At 46.7% G+C, this 16,843-nt stretch overlaps 1 protein-coding gene across 1 annotated transcript in view; it reads right to left on the bottom strand.

The window, feature by feature from the left end:
- PDCL2 (phosducin like 2) overlaps positions 1–16,843 on the bottom strand; it is a 149,693-nt gene that overhangs the window by 114,030 nt on the left and 18,820 nt on the right. The window lies entirely within an intron of this gene.

Below are 16,843 nucleotides of genomic sequence, written 5' to 3'. Positions count from 1 at the left end.
TCATACAGTGTGCTATAAAGTGAATTTTGGCTCATACAGTGTGCTATAACATTGGCTCATACAGTGTGCTATAACATTGGCTCATACAGTGTGCTATAACGTTGGCTCATACAGTGTGCTATAAAGTGAATTTTGGCTCATACAGTGTGCTATAAAGTGAATTTTGGCTCATACAGTGTGCTATAAAGTGAATTTTGGCTCATACAGTGTGCTATAAAGTGAATTTTGGCTCATACAGTGTGCTATAACATTGGCTCATACAGTGTGCTATAACATTGGCTCATACAGTGTGCTATAACGTTGGCTCATACAGTGTGCTATAAAGTGAATTTTGGCTCATACAGTGTGCTATAATGTGCACTTCGGCTCATACAGTGTGCTATAACATTGGCTCATACAGTGCTATAACATTGGCTCATACAGTGTGCTATAACGTTGGCTCATACAGTGTGCTATAAAGTGAATTTTGGCTCATACAGTGTGCTATAAAGTGAATTTTGGCTCATACAGTGTGCTATAAAGTGAATTTTGGCTCATACAGTGTGCTATAAAGTGAATTTTGGCTCATACAGTGTGCTATAACATTGGCTCATACAGTGTGCTATAACATTGGCTCATACAGTGTGCTATAACGTTGGCTCATACAGTGTGCTATAAAGTGAATTTTGGCTCATACAGTGTGCTATAATGTGCACTTCGGCTCATACAGTGTGCTATAACATTGGCTCATACAGTGTGCTATAACGTTGGCTCATACAGTGTGCTATAAAGTGAATTTTGGCTCATACAGTGTGCTATAAAGTGAATTTTGGCTCATACAGTGTGCTATAAAGTGAATTTTGGCTCATACAGTGTGCTATAAAGTGAATTTTGGCTCATACAGTGTGCTATAAAGTGAATTTTGGCTCATACAGTGTGCTATAACGTTGGCTCATACAGTGTGCTATAAAGTGAATTTTGGCTCATACAGTGTGCTATAACGTTGGCTCATACAGTGTGCTATAATGTGAATTTCAGCTCATACAGTGTGCTTCAATGTTGAATTTCTTTGTAAGAATATCCTAATGTCTATCCCATGCATGTTTAAATTGCCCTACTGTCTTATCCTCTACCACCCCTGATGGAAGGAATGGCGATTTGGCAGTCTGTATCACCAGTGCGCAGGGTTCTCTCCACTAACTGGCAACATTTTATTAGTAATGGCAACAATAGGAAATTTTAGAAGCGAACGGGAAGGGCATTACTAAGTGGGAGGGGCTATGATTAGGGGGAGGAGTCATAATTCTTAAACCGCCCCCCCCTAAAAGTTAAGTCTAGATCCGCCACTGGGTTGAGTCATATCGCCTTCCTTGTTGCAGGAGGGGAACCTTGAGCACCACCTGTTGGAGATACAATGTGTGAATTGTATTTAATATTATCTCCCTTCCTGGGGGAGAAGCCGGTAGGTCCGATAAGGAAAAACCGGCGAGGAGGCACCTTTCGAATTCCAGCTTGTAACCCTGAGAAACAATTTTTTATTGCCCCGGGAACCACCTGTGAGTGAACTCAGATGTGGCTGAAGAGTCGAAGACGTGCTCCCACTGGGGCGGACTCCCTTAGCGGAGCTCCAGCGTCATGTGTTGGATGTAGTAGAGGCCGGGGAGGACTTCTGTTCCTGGGAACTAGCTGTGCCCTGTACCCTTACCTCTGGTAAGAAAGGACGCTCCTCGTACTTTCTTGTTATTCTGCGACCGAAAGGACTGCATTTGATAATGTCGTGCTTTCTTAGGCTGTGAGGGAATATAAGGCAAAAGATCAGAATTACCAGCTATAGCTGTGGAGACCAGGTCCGAGAGCCCTTCTCCACACAATTCCTCAGCCTTGTAAGGTAAACCTTCCATATGCCTCTTTTAGTCGGCATCACCTGCAGTGGCGGATCTAGACTTAACTTTTAGGGGGGGCGGTTTAAGAATTATGACTCCTCCCCCTAATCATAGCCCCTCCCACTTAGTAATGCCCTTCCCGTTCGCTTCTAAATTTCCTATTGTTGCCATTACTAATAAAATGTTGCCAGTTAGTGGAGAGAACCCTGCGCACTGGTGATACAGACTGGCGAATCGCCATTCCTTCCATCAGGGGTGGTAGAGGCTAAGACAGTAGGGCAATTTAAACATGCATGGGATAGACATAAGGATCTCCTTACAAAGAAATAAGGATCAGATAAGGTGAGAGATAAAAAATAATGTAAAAAAAAAAAAAGGGGCAGACTAGATGGGCCAAGTGGTTCTTATCTGCCGACAAATTCTGTTTCTACAGCACACAGAATGAGCCGAAATTCACATTATAGCACACTGTATGAGCTGAAATTCACATTGTAGCACACAGTGTGATCCAAAATTCACATTATAGCACACTGAATGAGCCGAAATTCACATTGTAGCACACAGTATGATCCAAAATTCACATTATAGCACACTGTATGAGCCGAAATTCACATTATAGCACGCAGAATGAGCCAAAATTCACGTTATAGCACGCAGAATGAGCCAAAATTCACATTATAGCACGCAGAATGAGCCAAAATTCACGTTATAGCACGCAGAATGAGCCGAAATTCACATCATAGCACACTGAATGAGCCGAAATGCACATCATAGCACACTGAATGAGCTGAAATGCACATCATAGCACGCAGAATGAGCCGAAATGCACATCATAGCACGCAGAATGAGCCGAAATGCACATTATAGCACGCAGAATGAGCCAAAATTCACGTTATAGCACACTGAATGAGCCGAAATTTACATTATAGCACGCAGAATGAGCCAAAATTCACATTATAGCACACTGAATGAGCCGAAATTCACATTATAGCACGCAGAATGAGCCAAAATTAACGTTATAGCACACTGAATGAGCCGAAATTCACATTATAGCACAATGTATGAGCCGAAATTCACATTACAGTACACTGAATGAGCCAAAATAATGCAGGGACACATACACTTTAGTTAGGAGAAGAGGGGGGATACATGGAACACAGGCACTTTAGCTAGTAGCGGAGGGGGGAGACATGGAACACAGAGGGGGCACACACACACACTTACTTAAAGTTTGGAGGGTAGGAGACATGGCTGGTAGACAGTGACACCTGCTGCAGCCAGCAGCATGAGGAGTCGGATGGAGGCCGGGTGCCGCCGCGGCATTGAGAACGAGGTGGAGAGCGGGCAGCGCGGCGGGGGACGGGGAGAGAGAGCGTCCTGACGCGCGTACAGGAAGGAGGGGGCGTGGTCAGAACAGAGGCCGCTCAGCCGCTGTATGCGCGTGAGGACGCTCTCTCTCTCTCTCCCCTTCCCCCGCCGCGCTGCACCGCTCTCCACCTCGTTCCCAACACCGCGGCGGGACCCGGCCTCCATCCCGGTGCCGGTATGTGTAGGGGGGGCGTTCGCCCTAATCGCCCCCCGCTAAATCCGCCACTGATCACCTGTCCATTGCATGTTCCCGAGGACACTTCTAGCAGAAATCGACATAGCGTTGACTCTAGAACCCAGTAGACTAATGTCTCTTTGGGCATGTTTTATATATATATATACAAGACAGCATGTTTTATTTATATATATGTATATATATATATATATATATATATATACTAGGGTCAATACCATGGTATCCTTATCTAGGGTTTCAATCTCCGCTGATAAGGTATCTGTCCACGCTGCTACAGCGCTATAAACCCGTGCCGACACAATCGCCGGTCTGAGTAGTGTACCAGAATGTGGGTAAATGGACTTCAAAGTACTTTTACTGCAAGCTATCTGCAGGATCCCTGAGGATAGCTGTTAAGTCAGCGCGACCTTTTGGGTAAACGTGACAAAGCTTTGTCCACCCTAGGGGAAGATTCCCATCGTATCCTGGCCCTAGTAGGGAAAGGATACTCCCTGAGAATTATTTTTGGGAAGCTGCAGCTTCTTGTCTGGAGATTCCCGCTCTCTTTCTTCATGAGAGGAGGGAAATTTACCTCAGCTTTCTTCCCCTTAAACATGTGTACCTTCGTGTCAGGGACAGATGAGTCATCAGTGATATGCAAAACATCTTTTATTACAATAATCATATATTGAATACTTTTCTGCCAGTTTTGTCTGTAACTTTGCATGATCGTAGTCGACACTGGAGTCAGACTCCGTGTCGATATTAGTGTCTATTATTTTGGATAGTGAGCATTGTGAGACTCTGAAGGTCTCTGCGACATAGGGACAGACCTGTGTAGATTCACTGTCTGTTCTCTAATCTTTTGTGCAATAAATTTACCTCAGCACTTTATTTCACATATCCAATCAGGTGTCGGCGTTGTCGACGGAGACACCCTCACACACACATTTGCTCCATCTCCTCTCGTCTACCGTGGTATAAGCAGGGGAGAGTCCGGGGAGCTTCCTCTCAGCGGTGCTGTGGAGAAAAACATGGCGCTGGTGAGTGCTGAGGGAGAAGCCCCGCCCCCTCGACGGCGGGCTTCTGTCCCGCTAAAAGTGTAAAATTGGCGGGGGCTCATGCATATATACAGTGTCCAGCTGTATATATGCTCCTTTTGCCAAATAAGAGGTTTATATTGCTGCCCAGGGTGCCCCCCCCCTGCGCCCTGCACCCTTACAGTGACCGGAGTATGTGAGGTGTGTGGGAGCAATGGCGCACAGCTGCAGTGCTGTGCGTTACCTCAGTGAAGATCATAAAGCCTTCTGCCGCCTCTGAAGTCTTCTTTTCTTCTCATACTCACCCGGCTTCTATCTTCCGGCTCTGCGAGGGGGACGGCGACACGGCTCCGGGACGGACGGCGAGGGTGAGATCCTGCGCACCAATCCCTCTGGAGCTAATGGTGTCCAGTAGCCTAAGGAACAGGACCTAGCTTCAGAGAGTAGGGCTGCTTCTCTCCCCTCAGTCCCACGATGCAGGGTGTCTGTTGCCAGCAGAGCTCCCTGAAAATAAAAAACCTAACAAAATACTTTCTATCAGTAAACTCAGGAGAGCTCACTGAAAAGCACCCAGCTCGTCTGGGCACAGTATCAAACGGAGGTCTGGAGCCCTCCTGAGCCAGTGCACACCAGGAACTAAATTCTTTCTTAAAGTGCCCATGTCTCCTGCGGAGCCCGTCTATCCCCATGGTCCTTACGGAGTCCCCAGCATCCTCTAGGACGTTAGAGAAAATAAAGTACTATTAGAATGTGTGAAAAAAACAGAAATAAAGTGAAAAATAAAATGAATACAGATGCACACCCCTATTTAGTCATCTTATATAATATATGTTTGTATATGTGTATATGTATGTATAGGTACGGATTGGGATCAAAAACCAGCCCGGGAAATTTATGGAATCAGCCCTAATAGGGGTGGGGTCTGTTGAGGGGGTGGAGTCTGTCTAGTGGGCAGGATTACTGCTCAGAGGGTCTGACTATAAGCAGGGATTGGAAGTGCGCGGCGTAGGCGCGCCGCAAATTTTTTAGAGGCATGGCTTCATGGGGAAGGGGCGTGGCCACATAATAGTGCCAATTCACATTACACCACACAGTAGTGCCGCTTATACTGCACCAGGTAGAACCTCCAATACACACTGCGCCAGGTAGAGCATGTTATACATATTGCGCCAGATAGAGCACATTCTACACATTGCGCCAGGTAGAGCACAGTATACACTTTGCGCCAGGCAGAGCACATTATACACATTGCACCAGGTAAAGCACATTATACACTTTGTGCCAGGCAGAGCACATTATACAAATTGCACCAGGTAAAGCACATTATACACTTTGCGCCAGGCAGAGCACATTATACACATTGCACCAGGTAAAGCACATTATACACTTTGCGCCAGGCAGAGCACATTATACACATTGCACCAGGTAAAGTACATTATACACTTTGCGCCAGGCAGAGCACATTATGCACATTGACCCAGGTAAAGCACATTATACACTTTGCGCCAGGCAGAGCACATTATGCACATTGCACCAGGTAAAGTACATTATACACTTTGCGCCAGGCAGGGCACATTATACACATTGCACCAGGTAAAGCACATTATACACTTTGCGCCAGGCAGAGCACATTATGCACATTGCACCAGGTAAAGCACATTATACACATTGCACCAGGTAAAGCACATTATACATATTGCACCAGGCAGAGCATGTTATACACATTGCACCAGGTAGAGCACGTTATACTAATATATAAAATATATATGATGCAGCAGGCAGGTACACTATATAATTATTAAATGTAGTAGAGTAGACAGTACTTACTGACTGTCACACAACTGGTGTGTGACGCAGTCAGAATTAGCTGGTTGCTGCGTCCAAGTTTTATCAGCAGTCGCTCCTTTGAACAGTGTGACGGAGGGACTGAAGGGGAGGCGGAACACGTGACGCCGCTGGCGGGAGGCGGAGCCGTCAGTAATGTTACCCCTCATTAGCTGGCCTTCACTCTACAGCAAACATAGCTTTATAGTTAATCCTAAATCATATATAAAATACAGCCCTCATTGGCTGACTGTCACCCCCTATGCAGGCCGCTGCTAACCACCAGACGTAGCTGCTATCGTCACCCCCTAAGCAGGCCGCTACCGCAGGCCATCATTTCTGTCACTTTCTTTCTGCCCCTTGCCAATGCTACCATGGCCCATCCAACTAAAAGGAAAATAACAGGTAAGGGGGATGGGGGGAGGGGTGAGCATGGTGCGTGGTGGACCCAGACTCCTCCGTGCCACGCCATCATACCCTGGCCTGTGTAATTAGCACCTGATCCCCCCCCCCCTCCCACTCAGCCCCACTGTACATGGTGTGATTGGATGTCTTACCTGGATTGGAATAAACAGGTAAGATACTGGGTCAGTGTTTGTTGCCTTTTGTTTGGGGTCACAATGAGAATAGCTCAATACAGATGTAGCCACGGTCATCGCGGCTACATCTTACCATGATCGCACCTTGAAAGGGACACGCCGCCGCCGCAGGCCATCAGCCACAGCCGCGATCACGGCAGCCGTGCAGCGTTTAGTGAAGCTTCTGCACATGCTCTATGCTCTGAGCTCTGTGAAGCATTTAAAAAATGGCCGCCGTCGGAGAAGCTGCAACGGCGGCCATTTTTGAAATGCTTCACTGGGCTTTTGCGCATGCGCAGAAGCTTCACTTAACACTGCCCAGCTTATCGCGGCTGTGGCTGGTGGCTGGCGGCCTTCATAGAGGGTGATGGGCAGCCAATGAGGAGACGCCGGACCGGCTAAACGGAGTCCGGTCCGGCGTCCCGGCACACCAATCTGCCCCTGTATAGGTAGTCTCTGAAGCTCCATATGTCTCATACATATGTAGTCTGTTTATTATGTCTTTAAGAGGAAAGACCAAATTTATGGACACAGGGGCGTAACTAGAACTACTGTATGTGGGCCCCATAGCAAAATTTTTAAGGGGCCCCCCCAACTCAGGTTGACCACATACAGTACAGCAGGGTGCAGAGGAGAGGTGTGTGTACTGGGCATAGAATCTGGCACTCACCAACTTGATGGAGTGCCGGTACTGGATCCTGGGCAGCATGGTCTGGCTCTGCCACCAGGTGTGGTGTCCACCTGGTTGTTGTACTCAGTACCGTACTACAGATGGCATGTCTTGGTGACCCCGGACTGCATGCAATACTTTTCAGGGTGGGGTGGGAAGGTTGGATGTTGGTGGCTGAGCGGTGACAAACTCAGCCATGCAGCCTATTTGGTAGGGGGATTTAACTAGGGGTGTCTCCTGCAGTGTGCTGGCTGCTTACTGGGTGGTCTGGGATCTGGAAGCCTCCTCTGATCATGGCTGAAGCTTCCCCAAACTTCCAGCAAACTTTCTTCACTACTGGAATCCTGACTAAAGCTGATCTCTGGGGCAGGGTTTGAGGCCGCAGCAGAGGGGCTGCAATGGACGAGGCGGTGCAGGGATTCCTGCCATCTGGCTGTCTGAATGGGACCTATGGTGGCAATGTGTCTGGATACTGGCCCAAATCATTGTGCACTGCACCAGTCCAGGGGATATATCCCCCCTTCCGGCCCAGCCCCCCCACCCACCCCGGCGTACCTGCAAAAGGAGCACCCCCAGCTCCTCCTTGGACACTCTTCAATCATCTGCCAGCAGCAGCGAAGTCACCTCCGGTGGCCAAGGAGCAGAGGATGACAGCACGCGGAGGGAATCCCTCTCCCGCGGCCTCATGGCTCTCTGCATCCGAAGTACTGCAGCTCCGGTGTCGGGGGAGAGGGCTGTGGGCTGAGGGCCGGGGATGCTGCTTGGCAGGAAGTGTGTGTCCCTCACTACTTGCGAGGGGGGGGCACCTGCATCCTTTCTTCGCAGGCAATGACCCTTAGCGTTGACTGGGTGCAGGGGGAGCTGCAGGCCCTGGAAACATCTCAGGCCCCATAGCATCTGCACCCTCAGTAGTTACGCCACTGTATGGATGGGGGTCATAGGATGTATGGGCACTTGGGAAATTCCCCCTATTAAATGTGTCCCTATGGATCCCTTAGTCCAAGGTCAAAAGTATTCCTTAAAGTAGAATTGCTAAAGCAGATAACATAGATCAATTAGGTTATACAGTATATGTATAGATAATTTTGATGTATTTTGTATGCAGAGATCCATCTGGTTTCAGAAGCATCCCTTGCACAGAGCTTGGGGCAGGTGTAGATGGCCACTGTTAGTGATGATGGTTACTTTCACAAGTGGATGGAACAGGAGAGGCCACACACCTCCGAATACAGGCAAAGATCCACATTTATTATAGGTTATCTCTTCTGGTGTTAATGATTCTGCCCCCTCTTTGGTAAGCAGAGCCCCGGAATAGATCTCGGTCTCCCATTGCAATCTCATTGCACTTGCAACTAATTTCCATTGGAGAAGAGGAAGATCTGTTTCTTTTTGGTCCTTGATACTGAGACTGGATAAGAACTTCAAGCTGCATAGGGTGGGAAATCTATATAATAATATCTTTTACTCTGAAAGTGCTGGTACTTCCTCGGGTATTCACATCAAGAAAAACTTCCCTCACATAGGGCCTTATTCAGTAATGATTGTGCCTGTGATGCGATCGCATTGTCACAATTTTCAGAGCAGTGCGCATGTGCAGGGCCCATTCTGCACTTGTTAAGGCAGGGCAATGTGATGCGAATGCCTCTGCATGATTGATAGGCAGAGGTGTTTGCGGGGCAATCAGTGGTGGTGGCGTGGAATTGCGCGGGGGTGGGGGTGTTGTTGGAAATGAGGGTGGTCTGGGCCATTTTCGGGCTGCGAGAAAAAACATGTCAGTGGTGGGGGCTACCCTTATTTTGCCAGGTCAGCAATGCGAACGCAATGCAGCATGCAGCCCTGTGATGGGCAGCCCCCAGCATGTGAGTGTTAGCAGTTGCAGTTTAGCTAAATTAGCAAAACTGCAACTGATACTGAATAAGGCCCACAGTATCCTATTTTAAATGGCAAAACAGGAGTATTTTTGATCTCAATATAAATGCTCCCAACAAAGGATATTATTTTATTTGTAAATTGTTCCAAATAAATGGAGATGTCAGTATCCTGGAAAGTATTGTAGATAGACATTTTGGTACTCTGTGCCAGACAGAGAATTGATGACCCTCATCCCCCCTCCACATGCATAAAAGGAATAGCCGAAAATAAAGGGAAGGAGTGTGGGGAAGGGGTGTGGACACAGAATAGTACAAATTCACATTACACTGCACAGTAGTGTCCGTTATTGACATTACACCACACAGTAGTGTCCGTTATTGACATTACACCGCACAGTAGTGTCCGTTATTGACATTACACCGCACAGTAGTGTCCGTTATTAACATTACACCGCACAGTAGTGTCCGTTATTAACATTACACCGCACAGTAGTGTCCGTTATTGACATTACACCACACAGTAGTGTCCGTTATTGACATTATACCGCACAGTAGTGTCCGTTATTGACATTACACCACACAGTAGTGTCCATTATTGACATTACACCGCACAGTAGTGTCCGTTATTAACATAGTAACAATGTAACATAGTATCTGAGGTTGAAAAAAGACAATTGTCCATCGAGTTCAACCTATTTGTGTTCTCCTATGCATGATCATTTGTCTAAAATTATGACTGATGCTGATTTCAGCCATTGCATTTTATCCCTTTTTATAGTAACTATAGTGCGAGAGTATGCACCATAACCCTTGATATCCTTATCCATGAGGAATTTATTTGACCCATTCTTAAATGTGTTGACAGAGTCCGCCATTACAACTCCCTCAGGCAGGGAATTCCATACATGTATTGTCCTTACCGTGAAAAAGCCTTTACGACGTATTGTGCGGAATCTCCTCTCCTCTAACCTGAGCGAGTGTCCACGAGTCCTATGTGTTGATCTGGCCAAAAACAGGTCCCACGCAAGCTCTGTATATTGTCCCCTTATATATTTGTAGATGTTGATCATATCCCCTCTTAGTCTCCTCTTTTCCACTGTAAAGATGCCTAGTCTTTCAAGCCTTTCCTTGTATTCCATCTTCTTCATGTCCTTAATTAGTTTGGTCGCCCTCATCTTTTCTAGCTCCAGGATATCCTTTTTGTAGGACGGTGCCCAGAATCGTACACAGTATTCAAGGTGTGGCCTCACTAGTGATTTATATAACGGGAGTATAACACCCTTGTCCCTTGCATCAATTCACCGTTTTATGCATGCTAATATCTTATTGGCCTTCTTTGCTGCCATCCTACTTTGGGAACTGCTGCTTAGTTTGTTCTCTATGAGAACACCTAAGTCTTTTTCCAGTACAGTATCCCCTAATTTTACCCCATTCAATATGTAGGTGTTATTTTTGTTAACATTACACCACAAAGTCGTGTCCGTTAGTCACGCTACACTGCACAGTAGCGGAAATGTGTCTCCTTGTCTGCATGCAAGCCTGAACGGAGCAACAATTAAATTGCTCTGTTGGGCGCCATCTAGATCTAGATAGATAGATAGATAGATAGATAGATAGATAGATAGATACATAGATAGATAGATGTGCTAAAGCAAAGCTGCTGGGTCTATACTGTATATAGGATTACTAGATGGCATTAGAATACCACACCAAAAGGTATGTCCTGTGGCATCAAGCATGTCTGATGTTCACATAAGAACCAACAGAACGTTGTAACACTGAGCACGGTTCTAGCATTGCTGAGAAATGACAAATTGTACCTTGCGGATCTCAACAGCAATTACAATGTTAGGAGACCTCTGCATCGTCAGTGACATAGTACATACACACTAGACGATATTGTGAACAATGTGTCAGAATCAGGCACATCATCTACAGTATATCGCCTAGTGTGTACTCAGCTTAAATAATCACAGCAAAGGGACATACAGTCAGGCTGCAAAAAAACAGTAAAATATGTGGGTGTTTCCCCCAATCACCAGATATGGAGACAGAGCCTCAGAACAAATGGACAACTGCAACAACAAACGGAATGCAATATAAAGTTTTTCATTGGGCCACTATAACAGCTTCGATACAACTTAGTGCAGATTCTACTGTAGACTATGAAGGGTGTGGCTTGGTGGCCACACTGGAGGGCAGCAGATAGAAGGCTAGATCCAAGTGAGCTGAAGGACCACTGATGTAACAACCATGTGACCTACCTCATAAGGAGGTAGATTCAGTGTATGGGGTGGTTAGGTTTAGTCTGTGGGAAGGACGGTTAGGGTTAGGCTGGAGGGGTGTTGGTTAGGGTTAGGCGGGGGGCAGTTATGGATTTCATGGAGGGGATTATTGTCAGGGTTATGCTGTGGGGGGGTGATTATGGTTGGGTTGCGGGGGTGATGGGGGTGGACGGTTAGGGTTAGGCTGCGGGGGGGGGGGGTGGATGGTTATGTTTAGGTAGGGGGTGTCAGTTAGGGTTAAGCGGGGGGAGTACTGTTAGGGTTATGCTGTGGGGGGGTGTGTGGATAGGCTTTGGAAGAGGTGATTAGGGTTAGGCTGCATGGGGTGGATAGGCTGTGGGGATTTCAGTTAGAGTTAGGCTGTGGGGGTTAGTGTTAGGCTGCGGTGGGGCTGTTAGGGTTAGGCTGCATGTGGAGGTACTGTTGGGGTTAGGCTATGGTGAGGCTGTTAGGGTTAAGCTGCAGGGGTGGTGGCTAGGGTTAGGCTGTGGGGAGTGGTTACGGTTAGACTGTGTTAGGTATGGTTAAGGTTAGACTGTGGGGGGTATGGTTAAGGTTAGACTGTGGGGGGTATGGTTAGAGTTAGGCTGAGGGGGGGGGAATGGTTAGGCTACGTGGGGGGGAACAGTTGAATTTAGACTCACCCAGACAGAAAGTGGCTCCTGTTAACCAATAAGGTTTGAGCATGTTTACCCCACCGTAGTGACTACTCACCTGGCCCTCCTGTGCTTCACCATACTTCAGCCGAGCTGGCTGCAGCCCTCTCTATCCCACCAGTGGGGAGCTCCGGTTCCAAGGATCCCTGTCATCGCAGCCTTGTTCTCCTTCCCTTGCGCTTCCCTCTTGAGCTTCCTCCATACAGTATGTCCGGATGTCCCCTTCGTCGCTGACCTGCGGTACCGGCTGACGTCGCCGGGACACGCTGTGCTTCCAGTCCCCGTGGCTAGCTGTGAAGCTGCACTACTCAGTCCTGGTGCCCTAGGTCAGCACACACAACTTTCTCCTCCAGCATCCCTGTTAAATTGGGCTCACCAGACCTTTAGGATGCACAATATCATGCGGTGTTCACCTACAGATAGATTGTAACCCGATACCTCCGTAATGCTGTGCCACTAGCAATGCACACAGCAATGTTGGCCTGTGGTCAGGAGGATGGAGATGTGAAGGAAGAGACTATATATGAGAATATGAGTGGTCTCTACAGTGGGGAAGTAATTGGATATTGTGCGTGGGAAAGCATTCCACAGAGTGGGTACAGCCCGAAGAACGTCCTGCAATCATGAATGGGAGTGAATAATGATTTTAGATGAGAGATGTAGACTTTGTGAAGAGCGAATTAGTCGGGTTGGGAGATATTTTGAGATAAGCGAAGAGATGTACATTGGTGTAGTATGGTTAATTGCCTTCTGTGTGTGTAATAGTATTTTATATTGAATACAATATAGTATTTTATATTGAATAGAATACAGGTAACCAATAGAGGGACTGACAGAGCGGCTCCGCAGACGATGAACGTCTAGCAAGGAAGATTAGCCTCGCAGCAGCATTCAGAATGGATTGTAGTGGTGAGAGTATCTTTTTAGTAAGACCAGTAAGAAGACTAATGCAACAATCAATGCAGTAGATAATGAGAGCATGGATTACAGATATCGTAGTGTCTTGTGTAATGTATGGTTGCATTTTGGATATGTTTTTCAGATGCAAGTAGCAAGATGTAGAGACAGATTGAATGTGGGGAACAAAGGACAGTTCAGGGTGGAGGATGACACATTGGCAGTGAGCTTGTGTGGTAGAATTGATTGATTGATGAGTTCTCAACAGTAATAGAGATTTCAGGTTGGTAACTACTATTGGTTGGTGGAAATATAATTAATTCTGTTTTGGAGCTTGAGGTGGCAAGATAACATCCAAGATGAAAAGGCAGAAAGACATTCAGTGACATGGACCAATACAGATGGGCCCTCATTCCGAGTTGTTCGCTCGCTACCTGCTTTTGGCAGCATTGCACACGCTAGGCCGCCGCCCTCTGGGAGTGTTTCTTAGCTTAGCAGAATAGCGAACGAAAGATTAGCAGAACTGCTACTAAATAATTCTTTGCAGTTTCTAAGTAGCTCCAGACCTACTCACAGATTGTGATCAGCTCGGTCCGTTTAGTTTCTGGTTTGACGTCACAAACACACCCTGCGTTCGGCCAGCCACTCCCCCATTTCTCCAGACACTCCCGCGTTTTTCCCTGACACGCCTGCATTTTTTAGCACACTCCCGGAAAACGCTCAGTTACCACCCAGAAACGCCCCTTTCCTGTCAATCATTCACCGATCAGCAGTGCGACTGAAAAGCGCCGCAGAATCCACAGCAAATCTACTAAGTTTTTAGTTAAATAACTAAGCGCATGCGCCCTGCGTGCCTTGCGCATGCGCATTTAGCAACAAATCGCAGCATAGCGAAAATCGGCAACGAGCGAACAACTCGGAATGAGGGCCATGGTGATAAATCAGGGGAGGAGAGGTAGATTTGAGTATCATCCGCATACAGATGATAGTGAAATCCAAAAGAGCTGATTAGTTTGCCAAGAGACATGGTATAGGTTGAGAAAAGCGAAGGACCTTAGACTGAACCTTGCGGCAGTCCAACTGATAGAAGTAGTGAAGAGGAGGTGGAATCAGAGAAGCGTACACTGAAAGAGCGATTAGATACAGTAGGTAGGATGATTGTAGTGTTTGTATGAGAAGAGAGTGGTCAACAGTGTCAAAAGCAGCAGAGAGATCTAGTGACCTTAACACTTGTGACCAGATCATTAAATACTTTAGTTAGTGCTATCTCTGTGGAATGTTGGGAACGAAAGCCTGATTGTAGTGGGTCCAATAAGTTGTGTGAGTTAAGAAAGTGTGTGAGGCGAGTGTAGGCAAGTCTCTCAAGTAGCTTGGAGGGGCATGGGAGCAGAGAGATGGGATGGTATTTTGAGAGTTTGGGTAAGAAATTTAGTTTTTTTCAGAATGGGGGTAATCACTACATGCTTGAACAGTGAAGGAAACTTACCAGTAGAGAGAGAGAGATTACAGATTTTAGTTAGGGTTGGGATGAGCACAGGAGTCAAAGCTTTACTTATTTGTGAGGGTATAGGATCAAGAGGAGAGGTAGTAGAGTAGCAGGATGAGAAGAGTGTTGATACTTCATCTTCATTTGTGGGATCAAATGAAGAGAAAGTGCCAGGGAGTTCAGGTAGGGAATTGAGCAGGTCGCTGACTGAGAAAGAGCATACCATTTCATCTCAGATCTTATCTCGTCCTTGAAGTAGCAAGCCAGATCTTGCGCACTGATAGTTGCTGGTGGGTTGAGTGAGGGAGAATTGAGAAGTGATTTAAATGTATTAAAAAGTCACATGGTGTTAGAGGCTTGAGCAGAGATTAGAGTTTGGAAATATGTGTGGCAGTATACAGGGCATTACGATAGGAGGGGGAAAGTAGTCTTATACATGAGGAAGTCACTAGGTGTACAAGATTTACACCACTTATGTTCAACTTTACGTGAGAGCTTTTGTAGGTGTTTTGTAAATTTAGAGTGCCACGGTTGACATTTAGGGGCCATTCCGAGTTGATCGCTCGCTAGCTAGTTTTAGCAGCCGTGCAAACGCTATGCTGCCGCCCACTGGGGAGTTTACTCAGCGCTTGCGATCACTTCAGCCTATTCGTGTCCGGATTTGACGTCATACACCCGCCCAGCGACCGCCCAGCCACGCCTGCGTTTTTTCAGACACGCCTGCGTTTTTGCAAACACTCCCTGAAAACAGTCAGTTGACACCCAGAAACGCCCCCTTCCTGTCAATCTTCTTGCGGACATCAGTGCAACTGAAAACTTCGCTAGAACCTGTGCAAAACAACAAATGGCTTTGTACCCATACGACGCGCGTGCGCATTGCGGTGCATACGCATGCGCAGAAAATGCTGATTTTTAGCCTAATCATTGCGCTGCGAACAACGGCAGCTAGCGATCAACTCGGAATGACCCCCTTAGGCTTACGTGGAGTGTGCTGGGTAGCTGGAGCCACTTCATCAAGGGCTATTTTATGAGTATGGTTCGGGTGAGATACAGCCATTTCAGGAGAAGTAAATGAAGAAACAGGTAAGAGCAGTTGTTGCAGAGTACTGGAAAGCTCTTGAAAATTAATTGTGTTAATATTTCTGTGGATTTAAGGAGGATTGGCGGACTTCAGTGAGATAGAGTTTGAAGTAATGGAGGAGAGCATGCAGATGATAAGGTTGTGATTCGAGAGAGGGAAAGGAGTGTTAGTGAATTCAGAAACTGAGCATAGTCTGGTGAATACTAGATCAAGGCAGTGGCCCTCCTGATTAGTAGAGGAGCCAGTCCATTGGGAGAGGCAGAGAGACAAGGTTAGAGAGAGAGAGAGAGAGAGAGTAGTTTGGAGGCATGAGCAGCAGATTTTGGACTATCAATAGTAATATTGAAATCACCCATGATGATGGTGGAGATGTCAGAGGATAGGAAGTGAGGGAGCCAAACAGAAAAATCTTCTAGAAATTGATTGGGTTGCCCAGGTGGGTGATAGATAGCTGTGACAGAGAGAAAGGAGTGTCAATCCTGATACAATGTACTTCAAATAATGTGACTGTGAGTGATGGGACCTGTGGTAGAACTGTGCATGTGAAAGATTGGGATAGTAATAATCTAACCAACCTCCTTTGCTGTTACCAGGCTTGGGGGGGGGGGGGGGGGGGGGGGGGAGGATTAAGTGCTGACCACCGTGTGACAGTGCTGCAGGGGAGGCAGTGTCTGATTGTGTGAGCCATGTTTCTGTTATAGCCAGCAGGTTGAAGTTGTTAGATATGAAGGGGTCATGGATGGATGTTAATATGTTACAAACAGAGCGTGCATTCCATAAGGCACGTTTTAGCGATTTAGAGGGTGATGGGAGACGTGATGTTTATGAAGTTCCTGTAGCTGGATTTCTATATTGCTGCGATTCAGGTGAATGTGAGTGGGGCAAGTGAGTTGGGGCCTGGATTTGGTGAAATGTCATCAGCTAGTAGAAGCGAGGGAGAGAAAGATAATTATTGATGTGTATACTTGAGGAAATACTAGTACTTTCAGAGTTAAAGCATTATTAAGTTTTGTGAAGTCTGGACAGGGGTAACAGGGCTGCTAGGCTTTC

The sequence above is a fragment of the Pseudophryne corroboree genome, chromosome 1 (genome assembly GCF_028390025.1).
Source record: "Pseudophryne corroboree isolate aPseCor3 chromosome 1, aPseCor3.hap2, whole genome shotgun sequence".
Taxonomy (NCBI): domain Eukaryota; kingdom Metazoa; phylum Chordata; class Amphibia; order Anura; family Myobatrachidae; genus Pseudophryne; species Pseudophryne corroboree.
The sequence above is the reverse complement of the archived record's forward strand: the minus strand, read 5'-3'. Positions and strand labels throughout refer to the sequence as shown.